The sequence below is a fragment of the Protopterus annectens genome, chromosome 1.part0, assembly GCF_019279795.1.
Source record: "Protopterus annectens isolate FY-2018-M chromosome 1.part0, PAN1.0, whole genome shotgun sequence".
NCBI lineage: Eukaryota > Metazoa > Chordata > Ceratodontiformes > Protopteridae > Protopterus > Protopterus annectens.
The window spans coordinates 184,525,148-184,546,401 of record NC_056725.1 but is presented as its reverse complement, the minus strand read 5'-3'; the positions used below and the strand labels follow the sequence as shown (position 1 = coordinate 184,546,401).

At 34.8% G+C, this 21,254-nt stretch overlaps 1 protein-coding gene and 1 long non-coding RNA gene across 6 annotated transcripts in view; one reads left to right on the top strand and one right to left on the bottom strand.

Annotated features, from left to right (window-relative positions):
• The window catches only part of LOC122788802 (SPARC-related modular calcium-binding protein 1-like), a 1,601,573-nt gene that overhangs the window by 77,081 nt on the left and 1,503,238 nt on the right, over positions 1-21,254 (top strand). The gene's annotated exons all lie outside the window — the stretch shown is intronic.
• LOC122789057 overlaps positions 1-21,254 on the bottom strand; it is a 229,537-nt gene that overhangs the window by 112,398 nt on the left and 95,885 nt on the right. Inside the window, exon 3 of the long non-coding RNA XR_006362767.1 lies at positions 16,481-16,540. This is a non-coding gene — a long non-coding RNA (uncharacterized LOC122789057). The remainder of the gene's footprint in view (positions 1-16,480; positions 16,541-21,254) is intronic.

Here is a 21,254-nt window from a genome sequence, read left to right as displayed (position 1 = left end):
GTTTGGCAAGTGGTCAGAGCAGTGCCTTAAAGGAACAGTACAGAAATATATAAGCAGGAATAAAAAAAATAACTGTTTTGGTTTATTTCATCCTGGAAATAGTACCCTTCAGTTATGTCCAAGTTATCCAGTCAAAATGTTGTTTTTGGAAACATAATATATGAATAGTAATGGTACCTTCTAGGAATGCTAAAATGTATTTTAAACAAGTAATCTCCGTGGTATCCCCGAAGTCTTAAAACAACCCGCTAAAGTGTAGTGGGTCCAAAAACAAAACAGTGTAAGAAACTTCTCTGTGTGGAAGATTTTCAGTCCATATATTTCTAGTTAGTCACTGTATATTAATCAGATCAGACAATAGTAGCAGAAGTAGCGAACGTAAACTCGTCTTAAGTCAAAACAAAACAAAACAAAAAGTAATAATAGAAAATATATAATTGTACAGCATTACTAAGTATTCGAAAGTAATCCAAGCAAGGCAGGCAGCCTGTTTCCAGTCGAAAATCCTTTATTAAGTACATAGACAAGCGATCCAAATAAAACAAAAATAGAGTAATAATTTCCTCACAAGCTTTCTAAATATATATATACTTTTTATCAGGCATGGGAGTGGTTTATTGTGCTGTAAAACAAAGTGTTATTGGTACACATGTTAAATTCACATCCCTTCCACCATCAGTGTGACATTCGAGCTGGTCCTGCCCTACTTAGTAGCTGTCATAATAATATATAACCCTTATGTACTTTAAATAAAATTATATAATGATGTGGTACCTCTTATTTAACCAAATTACCAAGTAGATTATTAAGTCTGTGATTTTATACTACATGGCTGGAAATATATCAACCTTAGTTCATTTGGCAATCAAAAAATATATATAAATATATACATATACATGTTGCATGTAAAAATCAATTTCTATTTTCATAATCTATTGCTAACAAAGATCGCTTTCGTCCTTCTAGACTTCATCAGGTCTGTGTACAAGAACCCTAAAAACCTATATAATTGTATAATTAGTTAGTATTGTTATTACACATCATTTTGAATAAAGTGGGAAAAAAGAACCAGAAAAAAATAAAAATAAGAAAAATTGTATGTATGATGATGGAAACAAAATATACACTTAAATTTCAACTGATTTAAAATGATATTTAAAACCAATTTGTAGAATAAAATAAAATAAAATACAATTAGTCATGTAAACAATGTGGCAATTTTCTAAGTTCCAGTGCACTTTTAATAGAAAAGTAGTAGTTTAGTCCAGGCTTCCTAAAAGAGTTCAGCTTTAATTGCCACATGAGTTCAGGTTTCTCCAGAATATTCGGGATGTCTCCTTCAAGATCACCCATGTCTATGAGATCCAGGATCTGGAACTTAAAACCTGTGAGTCTTTTATGAAGAGAAAGGTGTTTGGCTAGTGCATTATTTTTACATCCAGAGCAGATTTCTGACAGATGACATGAAATCCTACACTTGAGTTTATTTACAGTCTTGCCCACATAGAATGCATCACATTCATTGCACTGTGCCCAGTAAATTACTTTTTTAGTGTTACAGTCACCCCCTGCACTGGTTTTAATGATGTTATTTAAATAAGGGCAGTAAAAACTATTACCTTGCTGTATAAATATACAATATGTACAATTAGTTTCACATCTTTTAGTGCTTTTCTCACATGGTCTAGGTTTAAATTCAACAAAACTTCTAATGTTCCTGGCCTTCCTATAAACAAATGATGGGGCATCACCTAAGATGTTAATCAGAAAAGGGTTTCCTGTGACAATGTCCCAGGTTTCTTCAATAATATTTTTGATACTGTGATAATCCAAAGTGTATGTCAGGATGCAGCTATTTTTGCATTTGTTATTCTCTGTGGAATTACTTAACATTTTTCTACTGGGGAGGTTGAGTGAAGGTGCTTCAGTCCTTTTCAGTTCTATAATGGGCTCCAGGATGTTTTTTAACATCTGACTTTCATAGCCTCTCACTAGAAAATCATTCTCTAAGTTGTTTAGGTTTCTCAAAAATGGTTCCATCTCTGTGGTAATTCGAGCTAATTTTCTATTATTACTTTTTGTTTTGTTTTGTTTTGACTTAAGACGAGTTTATGCTCGCTACTTATACTACTATTGTCTGATCTGATTAATATACAGTGATTAACTAGAAATATATGGATTGAAAATCTTCCACACAGAGAAGTTTCTAAAATGTATTTTAAAGTCCTAGTGAACCTCACATATCCCCAAGACTTCAGATTTCTTAAAATGGCCAAGGTGTAGATCATATAATTTACCCTAACTGTCCCTTTCATTCCTCTATGATTTTAGTAAAATGATGATACTAGAACATGTTGTTGCCTGCGATGCTGAATGACTTTATGTTATAGTCAGCACAAGCTGCCATTAAATGTAATTTCTTCCCTAGAGGATTAGAGCAAAATTGTACCTGACAACATTTGTATATGTTTATTGGGGGGCATACTGACACATAACTGAGGAGATATAAACAGAAGGTGTAACATTTGAGCCACTATGATGTCTCAATAAGGTATTGTGTAAGTCTCTGCAAAATGTGATAAAAAAATTAAACACCCCTATTTCATCCTTGTAAAATAAAATCTTGCTCCTTTATCTTAGGGATTGTGAGAGTACATTTGCAATAAACACCAGAAGAAAAGAAATTGTGGAAGAACTAATAGAAATTACGGGTCTATATTACTTCATCTCAATCCCATTGATCATCGACCCTAATTCAATGAAAATCAATTCAGCAAGTCTGTAAATTTACCAAGGGCAAGTAAATACTTGCCCTACAGCACAATGTACCAACAGCTATGGAAATCTAACCCTCCCAAGGGGGGGGGGGTTGCCCCCCCCAGTGTGGGGGGCTGTGTCTTCCACACCCCCTTAACTATGTATGCCAACTCTGAGATCATACTACAGTGGAGAAAAGGGCAAAGTTGTGCTGTAGGGCCAGTATTTACTTGCTCTCAGTAAATTCAGTGAATCGCTGAATTAGGGTCAGTGATCGGTATTCACTGCAATGGGATTGCGAAAAACTAATATAGACCCAAAATTACACAATGAAAATGAACATTCAAAACACAAGCAATGTTTGAACCACTTGTCACTCTGATACATAAGTCAGTTTTGGTCAATTTTAAAATGGTGAGCTACTGCCATGCAATTTACTAAATTAATATATTTCTTTGAGTTATTTTAACAAATGTCTTCTTAAACGTACAATTAACAGACTGCATCATTTTAACTCATTCTGACATAGAAGGTGCATAATGTAGGACAGGGTCTGAGTTTGGCCCACATTACTGTTACAACTGCCAAGCCAAGTAGAGGTAAATGTTCTCAGTTTTAAGCTTAACGACCTACATATGTATATCTGAAGAAATCTTAAGATTATTCATGCTTGCAATATTTATAATCCAATCATCCTTGACTACATGATGAATTTTAACATTCCTGCCCTGACCATATTGCACTTTTAGCCAACAATACTATATTGGTATCTTTCTGGAAATTACAGGGCATTAACATTCTTGCAACACATACTGTTTTTCTTTTCTGTACCTATTTTCAGTAACTATGGTGCCTAGTCAAAAATGATTACATTGTAATTCTATACAGTGAAATTTTATTCAGACCTGTTTTTTATAGTAAGCTTTTTTATTAAGTAACTGACTCAACAAATGGCACTGCCAGTAAGATTACAATCCATACAAGTGTAAAACATGCAGGTGTTCCATATATTACTGATAATACTAAAGCAAAACAAAAATTGATTAATTAACAATTTACAGAAACATAGCCTTTTGAATGCAATTAGCCAAGGTGTCCATCCCCAAGATACTACAGACTCTATGGCAGTTAGAAAAGAACATGCAGTGAACAGAGCATAAGCATAAACCTATGGACACATACCTGCCCACTAACTCTGTCCCAAACTCTACCTGTGCCTTCAATTGCTTTCAATTCCATATCTGCCAGCTCTGACAATAACAGTTTCAGGTCAGCTACCCAGAATTTTATCTGTTTCCACCTGAAGGTTATGCAATTTTTAGAGACCAACATAATTAAAAAAAAGCAAGTTTCTCAAGGGACTGTGTGAGAAAGTGATCAGTGACATCCCAATAAGAATAATGTTGGTGTCAAAACTACCTGCCTTGGCCACAGTTTATCACATACTTATAACCCTCCATTGAAGTCATCTAATTTTAGGTAGTCCCAGAAAACATGCAGTAAATCTACCAACTGTGCCGAATGGAACCACCGTGAACTAGGAGACACCCCCAGGAAGACCCTTGCCAGTTTAGATGACCTGTAAAAATATTTGATTTGGCATTGCCATCTGGAAAATCTTTATTTATGCCAGTATGTTGTAGACCATGGTGTGCAGTTACCAGGGCCATCCAATCTGCAGGAGGTATATATCTCCACAGCTATCTCTCCCATGACAACTTAGATGTACCTAAAAGATATTCCCTATGCTACATTAGCAGCTTGTATTTCTGGGAAATAATACCTTTCCTGTTAGAATCTACCCTCCTACTGTCTGTAACCCAGCTAAACTAAAAGGATCATACAGTAAGTGAGTGGGATGGTGTATTATCTTACTTGCTTGTCAGTTTCCTGTAGAGGAAGAAGGCCCAGACCACCTTGTATCAAAGGGAGGGTAAGCAGTTGTCACTGAAAACTAGGCCCCCCACCAAATATTGTCTAATATTCTTTTCTGAGTTTTAATCCAATAGTTCAGGAGAGGAGACAATAAGATCTGCTGGCAGGTATAAAGAACCAAGGGAAGGACATACCAGGACATACCAGGAAACTGATTGTATAGGCTGGCTCATATCTAATGTTTTCCATTTGGAGGTATATGATTTAACCTTATGATAAATTTGACAGCAGATGGCATTCATCATGATAGTCAGCATTACTAAAAAAGGAAGCCCTAAATAAGTTATATGATTCAGTTCCTTTGTAAAAGGATTTTTCTGCACCATTGTTTTAGTAAGGTGCTAATTTATTGTTAATAATAGAATTTGTTTCTGTTTACTCTTTACCTAGATAAACTGCAAAATGGCTAAGTTCTCCAAATAATACTGATAATTGTCTTTGGAGTAGTAAGATACATCTACAAATTTTCCACATATAAGACTATCTTTTAAGTGGTATTGCCCACATTATAGCCCTGAATATACAGGGAGTGTAGCCTTGCCATCAACAAAACCTTACAGAGGGTGAACAAGCAGAGGGGGGACATGCCTGCCTTTTGCCCCTGGCCAACCTTAATGGGTTTGAAAGTCTGCTTCCTACTTTTAACCTGGCCATAGATCCAGTGTATGTCACCTCAGTACTTCTACAAACTTCACTGAAAGGCTGCACATAGTCGATGTTTCAAACAGGAAAACCCAGTCCACCTTGTCAAAGGCCTTCTCTGCATCAAGACTGGCCATAATCAGATGCTGTTGATTAAGTCTGGTCCAGATGAACCAAGGAAGGAAGGAGCTTAAATAGTCTCTTAACCAAAATGGTCATAAGGTCAGGGTTAAGGATAGAAATGAATCTATAGGAGGCTACCAGTAAGGGATCCTTGCCCACCTTAGCTGTCACCATCATGAGTGCCTCGTTGCAATCGCTGGTAGTTCACATGAAAATAGCACAAGATTAGCCAATAATAAAAAGCTGCAAATGAAAACATCCTCCCTATTTTATAAGTTTCTACAGGGATCCCAACCAAAGTGGAGTCCTCCCTATAGCTTGAGTGGCTAATACCACTCTGACATCTTCCATCTCCTGCATAGGATGAATACATTTCTGCACAGGAGCCCTTTGCAGTGTTAGCAACTGTATATAATTCCTGCTTGACTGTTTGTGCCTCAGACAACCTCGTTTATCATAAAACTTTCTGACAAACTGAGTAAAAGCCCACAGAATAACCACCAGTTTGTTAGCCTGTCATTTACCATAGGGTGTTAATTCACTGTAATTCTGCATTGCACATCATTTAAGAAAAGCATTTTATGACTAGTTGGTTTGGTTTTGAAAGAATGCTATCTCAAAGAAAATTTTCCCTGTTCCACAATGTAAGTTAAGTTAAGAACCAAGCTCATTTTACCTATAAAATTTCTAGATCCATAGCTGGTACATTCCTCTGAGCTTGACCTTGCCAGTATAAAAAGTGAATTTGTAAGTTCCTGAGTCTTGCTTCTGCTGCCTACTGGGCAGTGAAACATTTTTAAAAATTAGTAATGTCTTGTTTAAAATGATTCCAGTCTCGTACAACCTCCTCTAGCTGAAGCCCATCCAAACCTACCCAGTTAGTAAAAAGCCCATTGAGATGTCTGGTAAATTCCTCCCCTCTACAAAAGAAAATGTTTACACTCCAAAGAGGTGCAATCCACTGACTAGACAGTTGGCAACAAAGACTCAAGGAAACATGGTCTGATATACAAATGGGATGTACCTCCATAATTTCTAAAAATATGCACTGTCCTTCATCACCAGAAATGTATCAATTCTACAGGAGGAACAGTGCCAGAGAGTAAAAATTATATATGTCTGGCTAAGGTTTTAACCTATGGTGTATACCTATGATTCCAAATATCTTTAGGTACCTAGCAAAGCATCTGGCAGCTGGAAAAATAGTAAGAGCCCTATAACATGAACTCACCTCAAGGGCAGTGTAAGGGTAAGATCCCTCCCCCAATATATCAAAACTCTCTTGAAAATAATCCATGTTTTAAAATACTCAGATATTACTACAGGGTAATACTGGGGAACAATATATATAGCCCCCTACATAATTGCAGTGAATTCACTATTATATATTTGTGTATCCATTAAAAATACATTAAAACATATAACGTCAATAAAAACTAGTTGCAAAATGTGGAGGGGGGTTGCACCCCCACACCCCCCAATGTGAGGGGCTGTGCCCCCCCTAACTTTATATTCTCACTCCAGAGTCACACTGCAGTGGGGCAGGGGCTATTTTCCATTTTCAACCAAATGGACTTCGACCAAATTAGCTTTCAATCAAATGAGCTTTCCGTGAAGTGGGCTGCCCGAAATCATTTTCGACCAAATGTAATTTAACCAAAAGCAGTAGAGCCACGTATATATATATATATATATATATATATATATATATATATATATATGTGTGTGTGTGTGTGTGTGTGCACGCGCGCACACACACACACACACACACACACACACACACACACACACACACACACACATTATTATTAAAAACGTACGCCTTCATATGAGTGCAACGAGACTCCCCTCTTCTCCAGCATGGATAAAGACCCTACTCTGAACCTATAACCCCCCCTTGTGAGCTATGGCTATTCTTTAAATATTATATGGGTCTTTTGTAACAGGAGAAGATGTGGTCTTATTTAGAACTAGTCCTTTTGCTTTTGCCCCACCTAATTATTTTTGGTTTTATCCGGAATCGTTTTGGTATGTTCTTTGTAAAATGTGTGGCTTTCATTGTGGATTACAGTCACTAAACAGTGTAAGGCATCTGAGTTTCAGACTTTGCACCCTTAGAAAATATTTGCTAATGCAACTTTCTAAGTACATGAGAGAAGGGTTTAAATACTGATCCTGCTTGTTGGGTCTTTGTCTCTGATTCTTGCACTAGGAGGTTGGGTTAGTAGTAGCCTGCACTATATGGTCCTCACATTAGTGAGCTGAGATACACTTCTCTGTCATTATTTATGTATTTGTTCATTGATTTTATCACAAACATCTGAATTTGTACAGTCATACAGGGTTCTGTAACTGGCTGTCACATTTGTATGTGTTTGTATGCATATCCTCTGTTCCAGAGTCGTTATGGTATAAAGAAAGGAATTGATTGTAGAAAACAGGAGCTTCATCATATGAACCATTTTCTTTGTATATGATCCTTGTTTCCTTGTTTTGTTGATGGTTGACAGTATGCTTATTTGTCTGTGATAGACTGCACAGTATGAAGTCTAAAATTTTAATGTTAAAATATGAATGCATTTTAGGATAACTTATTTTTTCAAGAACAAGGGTGTGAAATGCACTGTATTTGGCTATAACAGCTTGGGGTGTAGTGCGGATGAATTAAGGTTATGAGCTGTTAATGAGCTGCTTTCTGTAGAGTAAATTTGGTTCCCTCAGCCCTTATTGGTCTAGTGTGACTCTGACTTAATCTTTTTACCTGGCAGTGCTCCTAGGCTGCCCTGAAAAGAGTGACTTGTATCCAGTAGACTGCCCTAAGCTATTAGCAAATCCAATACCATTTGTCTTTTGAATTCCTACATACTTCATATAGTCCCTAATTAGTGCTTCAGTACATGCTATTTGACTATGAATCCATGCATGACTGTTGTAGTTTAACAGATTGCCAGATGGGTTTTCAATAAATGTGAGTTTTTGAAGGAAGAAAAATTTACTGTTGCTCATGCTGCATGTTTTCAGTCTTTTGTTCATCAAATGGCTGTTTGTGTTTTTGCGGTAAAGTTTTTAATGAAGGTTTTAAATTAAATGCAAATTTCTGTGATCATTGTAAATGTAAAGAAGGAAACCGTATGCAAACTGGCAGGTTTCAACAGTGTTTTATAGTAAGTAGGGAGAGGCAGTCAAGTAATGGAATATTGGTTTGGCTGTGAGGGAGTGTTTGTGCGATCCACTACCCTGCCTAGTGCCTTATTTGAGCATGATCCATGTCTGCTCTTATTGTTCAGAAACTACACATGATTATTCAGTCTCATATGTATACCTTATCTTTTTTTTTAGAAATAATCAAACCTTGTACCCTTGATTATAGGAAGCAACTAACAGAGTAGAGCCTTAATCCTCTGCTCTAAATGCAAGACATTCATTCATCTTTTCAGCTTCTGATAAATCACTGAGGGTTACAAATCACTAAGGTTTATAGTCAGTCAGTAATTCCAGTTATTAGAGAGTCATAGTTTTTTTTTAATTCAAATGTTCAGAAAATAAATTTCTCTTCTCTGGCATACCGTACACGCTGGATTTCCAAATATTGATTTTTATTTAAACTCTGCATTTATTAACATAGGGTTATTTTGGAATAATACTTCTTATACATCATATTGGAAATCAGTACATGAAACCTTACTTCTTAATGGCAATACGACATTGCTTGAACCATATACTCAAATACATACAAACATCTTTATATGGATTTCAAAAATATATATGCCAAATGAGAGGTCAAAACTTGTTCTCTCGCCTCTTATAAACCAAATATTGCTGTTGTTTAAAAAGCTTATGTTTTATAATTAATTAATTAATTAATTAATTAATTAAGAATTTATTAATAATTATGTTTCATATTGCTTACACAAATGAATGTTTGATATCTTTTGATACTTAGAAAATGTTAGAATTTAAGAAGGGTGACCTATTATATTGGAATCAGTTTCTCTCAGCTAATAAAATAAGTTCTGCAGACTCTTTGATAAGCAGATATAGTTTTCAAAATTGCAACTGACCTGACATCCAAATGTGTAAGGATTTTATACATGCTAAGCTTGTACCCTCATTAGAGGCCTACAATAAGAGTAACTTAAAAATCTTGGATTTTATTTCAACGGTTATTAATAGCTCACCCAAGAACACTTCATACATATCTGTTATTTATAAAATTCTCAGAAATGATTTTAGCAAAACAGATGTTTCTTTTTGGAATTACTCAAGTGAAGTTAATAGACAAGTATTCTCAGAAAAAGATAAAAAGCTTTTTTACAGTCGGTAAAGGAATTCACATCATCCCTGTTCTGGTGTGTATACACATGGACATTTTTGCATAGATGTTTTTTCACCCCATATAGACTAACAATAATGTACAAGAAAGATGAAATGAAATGCTAGAGATGTGGACACCCTGATGCTGACTGAATACATATGGTTGTTAATTGCAAAATAATTTCCCTGTTTTGGTTAGACTTTAAATATCTTTGTAAAGCTCTATGGAATGACAACTGTATCATTTCTGACTCCCTTATCCTTTTCAATGTTCCTGTTCCCGAAGTCATTCCTAAAAACCAAACATTTTACTATGGTCTATCCTCTCTACAGCAAGGAAAATTGTTATTAAAAATTGGAAATCCCAATCTACCCCTGTCTTTAAAGTTGAGTTTATTCGTCTTGTGAAATACATTTGTAAGAATGAGATTGCTACTATAAAAGCAAGGACTAACAACACAACTCATCATTTAATTGATTGGACAAAATTGTCTAATATGTTAGAGAAATATTAAGTGTTCTCCTATGTATATTGCTTTTTTAGTTGTTATGGACATTATATATAATTTATTTGTTTTTTTTTTCTTGTTACTATATTGTTAAGTTATTGTGTTGTAGAATGAATAAAAACATTTTGGAAAAAAAAAAGAAGATACATGTTGAAGCAAAATCTGTTGTTGTATTAACTTTTTTAAGTTAATTAAAGTAGTTGCCTCTTAGCTGTCTCTGATTTTCTAGATCATAACTGATTTTGCCTCTTATTTATGCCCTGTCTCTTGTTGACACATTTTTTACTGGTAAATCACTGAGGATTAATGTTAGTCAATAATGGCAGTCTTTACATTTTCATGTTTTTATTGTTCAGATAATATACATCCATGCAGCACTTATTGTTAATTCTAAGTGATTTAGAGTTATTTGGCAGTTATGTTAATGAGCTACTTCTGGTACAGAAGGTATATGGTTTGAATCCTTTCACTACCATTTGCCTGCTTTAAAAGTTTGAGCAAATCACTTAACCAGACACTGCTCTTGGGTCAACCAGTCAACAAATATACAAATACCATTTAACAATTGTCCCTTTTTGTCTCCCATTATTTTTGGCTTTGTCCAGAATTCATGAGCAAAGAAATTGAGTGGCATTTTCGTCTGTTCCTTGCAAAATTAAACAGGCTCTGTGGAACCTAGTCAGACTTTCCCGGTCAACAAATGATAAATAAATAAAATAAAATAAATAAAATTTGTGGCTTCTGGAAAATTGTTGCAGATTCTGGTCAATAAATAATGAGAGATTTTGCATGCTTAAATAAATGATAATGCAAAGCTTGTTATTCTTTCAGCTTTCTAAGTTTGGAAGACAGATTTTTAAAACCTGTTCCTGGGTTTGTTCTTGTTTCTCATTCTAATTCAAGCACCTGCCATGTGAATAGGCCTCACATCCTTCTACATCAAAGATGAGTGTGCTACCTAATGAACTAGTGAGACTGCAAAAAATGCAGCGTAGTATTCCAATCCCCTCCAAGAAAAACAGATGTGATATGAAAAAATGTACTAAGCAAATTCAGTTATATGAAAAAATGAATCCTCTATTTTAGGTTTGCCAATATAACACTAATAGTAATCATTTAGATCTGAATGTTTTGGAGGTTGGAATATACCACTGAACTTATTTGTTCAAGAATTCTGGACAAAGCCAAATATAACTTTGGACAGAAAGGGACAGATCTTAAATATCATTTTATATATTTGCTAACCTGCCACACCTAATGGGCAAGGAGTCCCTTATCAGGGATGACCCAGGAGGACTGTCTGGGTAAGTGACTTGCTCAAAGTCATAAAATTGGCAAATGGAGTTGAAAGGATTCAGCCCCTTTAACTACATGAAACAGTTCATTAACATAAATGCCAGACAACTCCAAGGCACTTAAAATGTTAATAAAACAATAAGTGTTGCATAGACATGCACTCTATGAACAACAAAAGCTATGAAACTATAATGACTAACATTATTGACTGACAGTAATCCTCAGTGATTTACTAGAAAAAAGTGGAACATGGCATAAACATGAGGCTAAATCAATGACGTTCTGCAAAATCAGAGACAGATAAGGGGAAAGCTACTCAAATTCAGTTAAAAAGTAAGCAGAACAACATATTTTGTTTCAATATGCATTTTATGAACATTTGAACAACAGAAACTATGAAACTACTAATTAGCATTACCGACTGACCATAAACTTTACTGGTTTTAACCCTCAATGATTTATCAGAAAATGAAGACAAGAGTAAAGGACTGAGAATTAGTGTAGAGGATTAAGGCTTTGCATTCTTAGTGAACTGCTTCCTGTGGCCAAAGGTATAGGGTTTGCTTTCTACTACCTCCATTTGTCTACTTTGAGTAAATTGCTTAACCAGACAGTGTTCCTTGGTTGCCTCTTTACTTGGTTTATAAGACAGAAAAACAAAAAGGTGCAGCATATATATATATATATATATATATATATATATATATATATATATATATATATATATATATATATATACAGCTGAACATTGATGTCCAGTTTCTGTTCAATAAGAGCCGAGTTGCATCTTGCTCAGATGGGGCCATAGGAAGACCAATGGATGAGCCCCACCTCCCTGCAACCATAATAATATTCTGTTACTTGGCTGTCTCTCCCCGATTACTACAAGCACTGTTGGAACCTGTTAGAGTGCATCCCATTTTCCTCTTTAGTTTTAAAATCATCACAGACATTTGCATTTAATTTAAAACTTTCATTAAAATTTTACAGCAAAAACCCTTACAACCATTTGATGAACAAAACAAAACACTCTCACATTGAAAACAGATAGCATGAGCAACAGTAAACTTTTCTTCTTTTGAAACTCACATTTACTGAAAATGCATCTGGCAATCCATTATACTACAACAGGCATTGCAGGAATTCATACTCAAATAGAATATAGTGAAGCACTAGTTAGGCGCTGTCTGAAGAGTGCAGCAATTTAAAAGACAAATGTGCAATGAATCTGCTAATGGCTTGGGACAGCCTACTGGATGCAAGTGTCTGTTTTGGGGAGGGGGGAGCCCTGCCTGGTGAAATTACTTGGTCAGACTCTAACTAGACAAATGACTGCTGAGGGACTCAACCCTGTACTACAGGAAGCAGCTTATTGACAGCTTATTGCCTTAAGTCATCTCTACTAAGTACCCAACACTGTTTCACACCCTTGTGCCTAAAAAAGTTACATTGAAAATGCATAGTTAATATTTTAACATTAAACTTGTAGACATCATGCTTTGCAGTCTGTCACAGATAAATAAGTACACTGTCTGCAGCAAGCAAAAACCATGGGTCATACCCAAAGAACATGGCTCATATAATGGAAGCCCCTGTTTACTACAATCACTTCCTTACTTAACACCATAAGTAATTTGGGATGCAGGATATACAAACAAACACAAAAACAAACATATGCGACCATCAGTCACAGCCACTTCTACAACTGCATACAGATGTTTGCTTGCATAAAATGAATTAACAAATGCATAAATAATGACCAAGAAGTTTATTTCAGGTTACTACTGTGAGACCCTTATACAGCCTCATTGCTCTCCCGACCTCTTAGATCAAGCATTAGAGATGAGGACCCAACTATCAGGAATCCATTTTAAATCTTTTCCCTTATATACTTAGAAAGTTACATTAGAAAGCATTTTCTGAAGGACACAAAGTTTGAAAATCACATACTTGACATTATTTGGTGACTGTAATCCACAACAATTTTCCAGAAAGCCATATATTTTACAAGGGACAGAGCAAAATAATTCTCAGTTCCTTTGCTCAATAATTATAGACAAAGCCAAAAAATAATTGACAGAATTGAGTGAGGAGGCCCCAGTGTGAACAAATTTTAAATATTTTTTTTGTATCTGTTTGTTAACCAGGTAAATCTACTGGAGAAAAGGCCGCTTTTCAAGGGTGATTCAGGAATACTGTTTGAGTGACTTTCTCACAGTCACACTGTAGGCAAATTGAGCAGGGAGGATTCAAACCCTGTGTTTTTGACTACAGGAAACACTTTGTTAACAGCGCAGAGCCTTAACTAATTCAATTAAAAGGTTAACAGAACTACATCAGATGTTTCATGGACACGGATTATCTGAACAATGAGAACCATGAAACAATAATGACTGATTTACCAAGGAGGTCTGGATGTCAGTGTGGAGGATTAAGGCTCAATGATGTTAATGAGCTGTCTAAAGGGTATAGGGTTTGATTCTTTCTACCTCCAGCTGTGACTCTGAGCAAGTCACAAAGCCAGAACCCCCAAATGGGACATTTCACATGCATACCTAATGATTGTTGCTTGAAAATATGTAGTATAAGACATCTCTCAGCTGCTACCTATGTCTCCTAAGACATCTCCTGACTGCAAAGATACATCCAAAAGGCATGTGGTCTCCTGTGATGTAAGAACACTTGTAGGGACTGCGCTTGAGTGTTTGGGTAGAAAGTGACTATGCTTGCGTGCAAGAGATTTTTTTTAGTATTCCGATACTGGGGAGTAAGGGGGCACACACCTTCATGGGGGAGGGGTTGTGCCCCCATGTGTCCCTCTGTAGTGTTGGTCTTGTTTGTACTGCTCAGGTCAACATTTATTGTATTGTATTATGATCAGTGAGCATTTTTATTGATTGGTGGTAGGATTGCTGCATGCTTCAAAGAAAAATGTATGTTTATCTACTGCAGTTAACTTGTCTGATTTCTGACCTTTGCAGATAATCTTTTAGGCATTCCTATAGACACATGTGAAGTTAATGTTTTCCTGGATATGCTGTCTATCACATCCAGAAATTAAAGAATATAGCTTCCACTTGAGTCTTTTCACAGCATTTTGTTAAATCAGGCATTACCTTAGGTCACTTTCTGACATTATATTTACATTCATTATTAATAACTAATAAAACAGGAACTAATACTAGCTGTTCACTGCAATACTTTGATATATTTTAAAGCCCAGTGGTTGTTGTAGCCAGGTGCATATAGCCAGTCACAATAACGCCAGTTTTCTATCATACCATTAAACACTTTAACAAATGCAAACAAAAACACGTTAGTCATTGACAAAAATGCTCAAAGTGACTAGTCTGCATTTTTTCATAAAGATAATGTTTTACAATTTGCTGATGCTTTACAGATGAACTAAATCTTTGTAATGTACTCTGTGTGCATTCCTAATTTTCAACAATGCCACCATCTTCAAAATAAAACAAATATATCTGGCCATATAATGGAACAAAAAACAAAACTGTATGAGATATCTGCAAGTTTGTAGTTGTCAGTCTAGTTGCCTGCTGGTATTCAAAGCACTGATTTCTATCATAATAACTTTTGCTGATAGTTAAGCAAAGCAAATGCTCTTTTTTTCATTCTTTGTAACAAAATAACTTGTAAACAAACACTATTTTATTTTGAAACACCACTATATTTATTAATTTACTTCTAGCTAAAGAGGCTAGGATAATGTTTAGGTTCTTGTTATTGTCACATTGTTGCTAAAAATGTTCTGTAGATTGTTAATGACATACCTTCTTAAACATTTTTTTATCTCTAACACAGGTGTGAGTTTACTGTTTCTTTATTCTCATAGAATAAGCTAGTAAATGCCTGCTTAATGCTTGTCTCTTATTCTTTGTTGGAGTAATTATTTATTGATTAATTTTAAGCATTTGCAATTTATTTTCATGGTTACATTTATTCTTATTGTCAGTGAATACTAAGAATTTGCAAATGGTTAATTTTGCTACAATATTTACGTGAAATCCAATATTTCCTTGAATATTTCAGATATATTCTATGTGCTCCTTTTACACGGCCGATTTTTTTCCTATTTGTTAACATTGGTAACAGCTTAAAACATAGAAGATTATGATTGGGATGTCAATTGTAAATCACTTATTACGTCTTTGAGACTTGGGTGCCAAGAAATTTGCCATAAGTGTGAAACTCGAGAGGTGACTCTTGGCATTAATGTAGAGAACACATACTATGTAGTTATGATCGGAGAATCGATCATAATTCCTTGTAGTCCTTGCAGATTTATGTTTACCATGTACTATCCGTTAGTAAAAAAAATTAAGTTAAAAAACAAACAAAAAAAAAAAAGCTGCAATGTATTGTTCCAGCTTTGAAAGCTGATAAAGTAGCTGGGAAGTGGTTGATGTCTTTTCATATTCCCTGTGTAAGGGAAGCAGTTATAATCAAAATAAAGAGTTTACTTTAGCAGACAGTAGGCAGAAATGGAAGTTGAAACAAAACTGTTTCTTGCCCTACTGCTGGTGTTTACTGGTTAGCGCTGTCTGCTTTAAGTGCAGACCTGACCTTAGCAGTGCCTAGGTGGTGCTTAACAATTGTTATGCACCCTTTTGAGCATTGGTAAGCTAGGGTCATGCACTAAAGCAGTACTAAACCAGATTGTAATTTGACCATTGTTTGACTGCATTCATGGCACTCAATGCACTACATTATTATTAGCAATACCTGGAATAGTTGCTTATTTTGCATAGATGACAGGATAGTGTTTATTGGGAAGAGAGGGAAGGATTATACCTTTTATTTTTATTTTATGTACGTAACAATTTAAATGACAATTTGACAGCTGCAACACTAGATCAATATTTTTAGTCACAGAAATGTCTTACCTTCACCATTTGAAATTGCCATCTGAGCAAAGCATGAAAGCATTCCTATCCATTTATCATCTATCCTCAAAAAAAAAAAGACAGTACAGATTAAAAAAAACACAGACATTGACATAAATTCATTTTAAACATTTACATGATCATGTAAAAGTCAGTATTAATTAATGCCATGTGTCAGTTTCTTTCAGCAGCTGTCAGAACGTAATAAAATGCATTTAGAAAACAGCTTCTACACCCCTCAAGCCTTTTTTAGGAACAATGAACTTAAGCAACAGTATCTGCTATTTGTAATTTATCTGGATGTAGCAGCATTTTGTATAAGATGCCATTGTCTGTGTGAATAAGCAGGGTCTTGCTACGAATGCGTAAGTGCAGTAGCTATATCTGATAAAAACGTCTTGCCTGAGTTCAGTTATGGCTGCACTCTTCTTTTCTTGTGACTGTCATTCTGTGCTTGTGAATGCTACTTACTTCACATAGTCCATGTTGGTCTCTACTTAATAACACCTATAAAGGTACATATATGCCCAGCATATGTACATGTTATCCCAAACAAAACTAAAATCTAGCTAAAATAAATCATACAATGTCTGCAGTCTTTTTGCTCGTGAAGTGCTTGATTTGAAAATATCTGTCTTGACTATATCCTCAACCAAAACCTTACAACTGGTGTGACTTAAATCTGTATCAGTGTTTGTAATGGCGCTGTGGTTCCAGTACTAATGTGCAATAATGACTTTGATTTCTTTGTTGTAAGAGTTGAAGTATTCGAAAATAAATCTAAGAGCTCAAAGTAGCCAGGGATATTGTTTTGCAGTGTGGTTTGACTTATGTGGTCTGTACTTCTAAGGTATATAATCAGCATTCAAGTTCAACACTGGGCATAAAAGCAGATACATGGGAAAATCTTGTACCACTGTATTAGCAGTCTCAGCAGGATTCCTTATATAAACATTATACTCTGCTGCACCCAGAGGTTCTGTGGGGCTTTTTTTACCCAGGCTCATACAAGAGGCACAGACTACAAATGAGTGTCATAACCTGAGAGACAGGAGATGGATGTCAGCAGAATGGGAATCAGACTTAATTGCAAGTCATTTGCTCTGAAAACTGTAATATGCAATCACAGCTATGCAGTTTGAATTGTTTAAAGATCAAGATTGTGCTGTCTCACAGAACTCACTGTTCTCTGAGGTGCATTGATCTCAGTGTTAATATATTTATATAACAAAGGTGTGTGGTATGCAGCCCCAAAACTAGAGGGGAGAAAGAGGGGAGAAAACCCACTGAAAAATGTTTTACGAGTAAAATTGTAGATGGCAGTTATCGTGGTTTCATTGTAAGTGTGATACTTAATCATCAGACATTCGAGTGTTGATTATTCATGTCCTGAACATTTGTTATGGCGTCCAGCAGATAATATGTTCTGTAATGCAAACTTGCAGAAGAGGTTGTGATAGACATGCCTCTCAACTTTTGTTCAGCAAAATGTGTGGCACAGCATGAAATAAGAAGGCAAAATAACCCCACGTCTGCAGTTTCACACCAAGGAAACTAAGATCACGAAAGTATGATCACTAGCTTAAACAATAAAACCTGACAATCATGTCAAACACTTAGTGGTTTCACACACCTCTACTCCATATATGTAAGGCTATGCCTCCAAATCCTTGCTACTTATATATACGAACTCAGTGATCACTGCATCTCAGAGTATGGGGAATTCTACAAGATTCCATGTTGTCCGGGTTAGTATACCTAACAAAACAGGAATGACTAGCCACACCGACATGGATGGGGCACCTGACCTTCACATAAGTAGGACCACCGGTAACAAGAGGCAAAACCACCAAGAATTGATAGAAGTAGGACATACTGTTTCTAATTTATCAAAAGTTGTTTTTAGTAATGTAGAGTTGAGAGTTCTTAATAAAGTATTATCCTTTATTCCATCTGTAAATGGTAATTGGAATGATATGGTATCTGAATTAAGAATGTTTGTAAGAAACCTAGATTTAACATGCATGTTTAAAAATAATATTGCTCATTCCAATATGCAGTTAAAATGAGCTAGCATGATTAACCCTAATAGTACAGTGACAATTAAGGCTTTTTATAATATGTGTGAGAATGAACTGTATAAGCTATTTTTTGAACAAAACAATAAGAAGTTTTTTTTTATTTAGACTTAGAAGAACACAAGGCTTTAAAATTGTTGATACTAAGAGATGACATAATTATAAAGCAGATAAGGGTGTCAAAACAGTAATTATGAATGCTGACGATTATGTGGCTTGGATGCTTACACTACTTTCTGATGAATGCACATTTAAGAAGATTAACAAAACAGAAGTAAACAAAACCATTGAGGGTGCCAAAACATTTGTATATGATTTGTTAATGGAGAGTTATATTACTCCTGAGCTTTACAATTTTCTGTATATAGAGAATCCCAATGATTCCCATTATATATGGGCTCCCTATGATTCATAAGAACCCACAGATGTCACCAGTGTGACCTATTGTGTCTGGAGGTAGATGGGTTACTACTGCTCTATCTAAATATTTGGAGTATCAGTTATATAAATTGTTGAAATATAGTAAAAGCTATATAAAAGACACAAATGATTTCTTATCTGTGTTGCATATTTGGATTAATAATAATGAGCTAGGTAGACTGTGGCTTGTTACCTTAGATGTTAAATTATTATATACCATTATTCCAAATGAAATAGGTATACAATATGTTAGAGAGTTTTTATTTGAGCATATTGATTTTTCTAATAGTAAAATAGAATTGATTTGTTCTATGTTAGATACAGTTCTTTGCAATAATGTTTTTCTGTTTAAGGACCAATTTTACCATCAATGCTCAGGTGTTGCGATGAGCACACCTGTAGCTAATTGGTATGCTAACCTAGTATTAGCTAAATGGGAAGATGTCTATATTTCCAGCAATGAGAATAATTCATATCACATAGAACTTGCCTTTTATAAAAGATTTGTGGATCACATCTTCCTTCTTTGGAAGGGAGATAAATAGCCTTTATGTAGTTTTATTGAATATTTACAGACAACGACTAATTTCTTATCTTTTGAATTAAGTTATTCTGAATGTAATATTAATTTTTTGGATGTTAACATTACATATAATAATTATACGTTTGATACTTATATTTATAAGAAGAATTCACAGGGCACATGCTATGAACATGCCAACAGTATGCATCCAAGGCATATTTATAGAGGGGTAGTAAGAAGTCAGCTACTTAGGGCTAGCAGATTAAACATGACTACTGAGGGGTTTAATAGAGAGGTAGATGCTATGTTTCATGATTTTACTTTTAGAAAATACAAAAATTATTAATGATGGTATATTATTTATAAATTCTGAAGAGAAAAAGTAGGTAAACCATGCTTATTAGATAATACATTAGAGAATGGACCTACCACTGATAACCCTGATTGGTCTGTTAGGTATATTACTAAGTACGATGCACATACTACATAAGTTCAAAAGATTATTGAAAGAAACTGGGATATTCTAACATCTGATAATGAAGTTTAAACATTTGTAGGTGATAAACCACATTCTATGTTTAAGAAAGAAAGAAATTTGAAACAAAGTTATGTTATAAGGATTTTGCCCTCTGTAATAGTACTAAGGCCACTTCTGTTACTAATAGAAATCAGACAATGCCATGTTATAACTGTATCTTTTGTCAATTTATTAAACCATCTAATGAATTTATTTATTCATTCGATGTTTCAAAGAAAAATCATTTTTAATGTATATGTGACTTGTTTTACTGAGAATGTGGTTTATCTGGCAAAATGTGAAAAATGTATATCATTTTATATAGGTAAAACTAATCAGAAGTTGAAAGATAAAATTGCTTCTCATTTCTCAGATATACATAGGTGCATTGAAACAAATGAATCATTTAAGCATATTGATGCTTGTGTTATGGAACATACATTTAAATGTAGAGCTTTAGCTAAAGTTTCTGTCGGTATTAGGAGAGGTGACTTGAATAATAGAACTGAGATCGAAGAATACAAATGGATAAATTATTTTAGAGCAAACTACACACCAGAGTTGAATAGTAAAAATAGCATTAAACACTAATAAGAGAGACAGACATATGTTAAATATTATTTATATGTTATTTATGTACTTATATATATATATATATATATATATATATATATATATATATATATAAAATGTGTGTGTATATTTTTTACAAATAAACTTTTGTAGGTTATATTTTTAGAAGTAACACTTATTATACATTTATAAATAGTATTTAGAGTTTGTATTTCTTTAAATGCCTGAACTGACAATTAGTACTCTTAGGCATGTGATTGATTGTTCAATTTTTATTTGCTGGTAGGTATCTTTAAATTGTATATTTATTTATTTATTTTATTTATTTAACAGTTGTTTACCAGGAAAGTCCGACTTGGAACAAAGCCAATTTTCAGTGGAGGCCCAGGGAGAAACACTCAAAACACATGTCTTTGTAATGTGGGAAGAAACTGGAGAACCCGGAGAAAACTCACATGAATGGAGGGAGGACATGCAGACACCACACAGAAGGCACTCCAGCCGAGAATCAAACTGGTGAACCTCTTGCTGTGAGGCAACAACCCTACTGCTGCACCTCACACCAAGGTATATACTGATGGGATTGTAGCAATTGCTCCTTTTTTTACACTGAGGAGGAGCCCTGTGAGACTTGAAAGCTTTGTGTTTTAGTTGATTTTATTA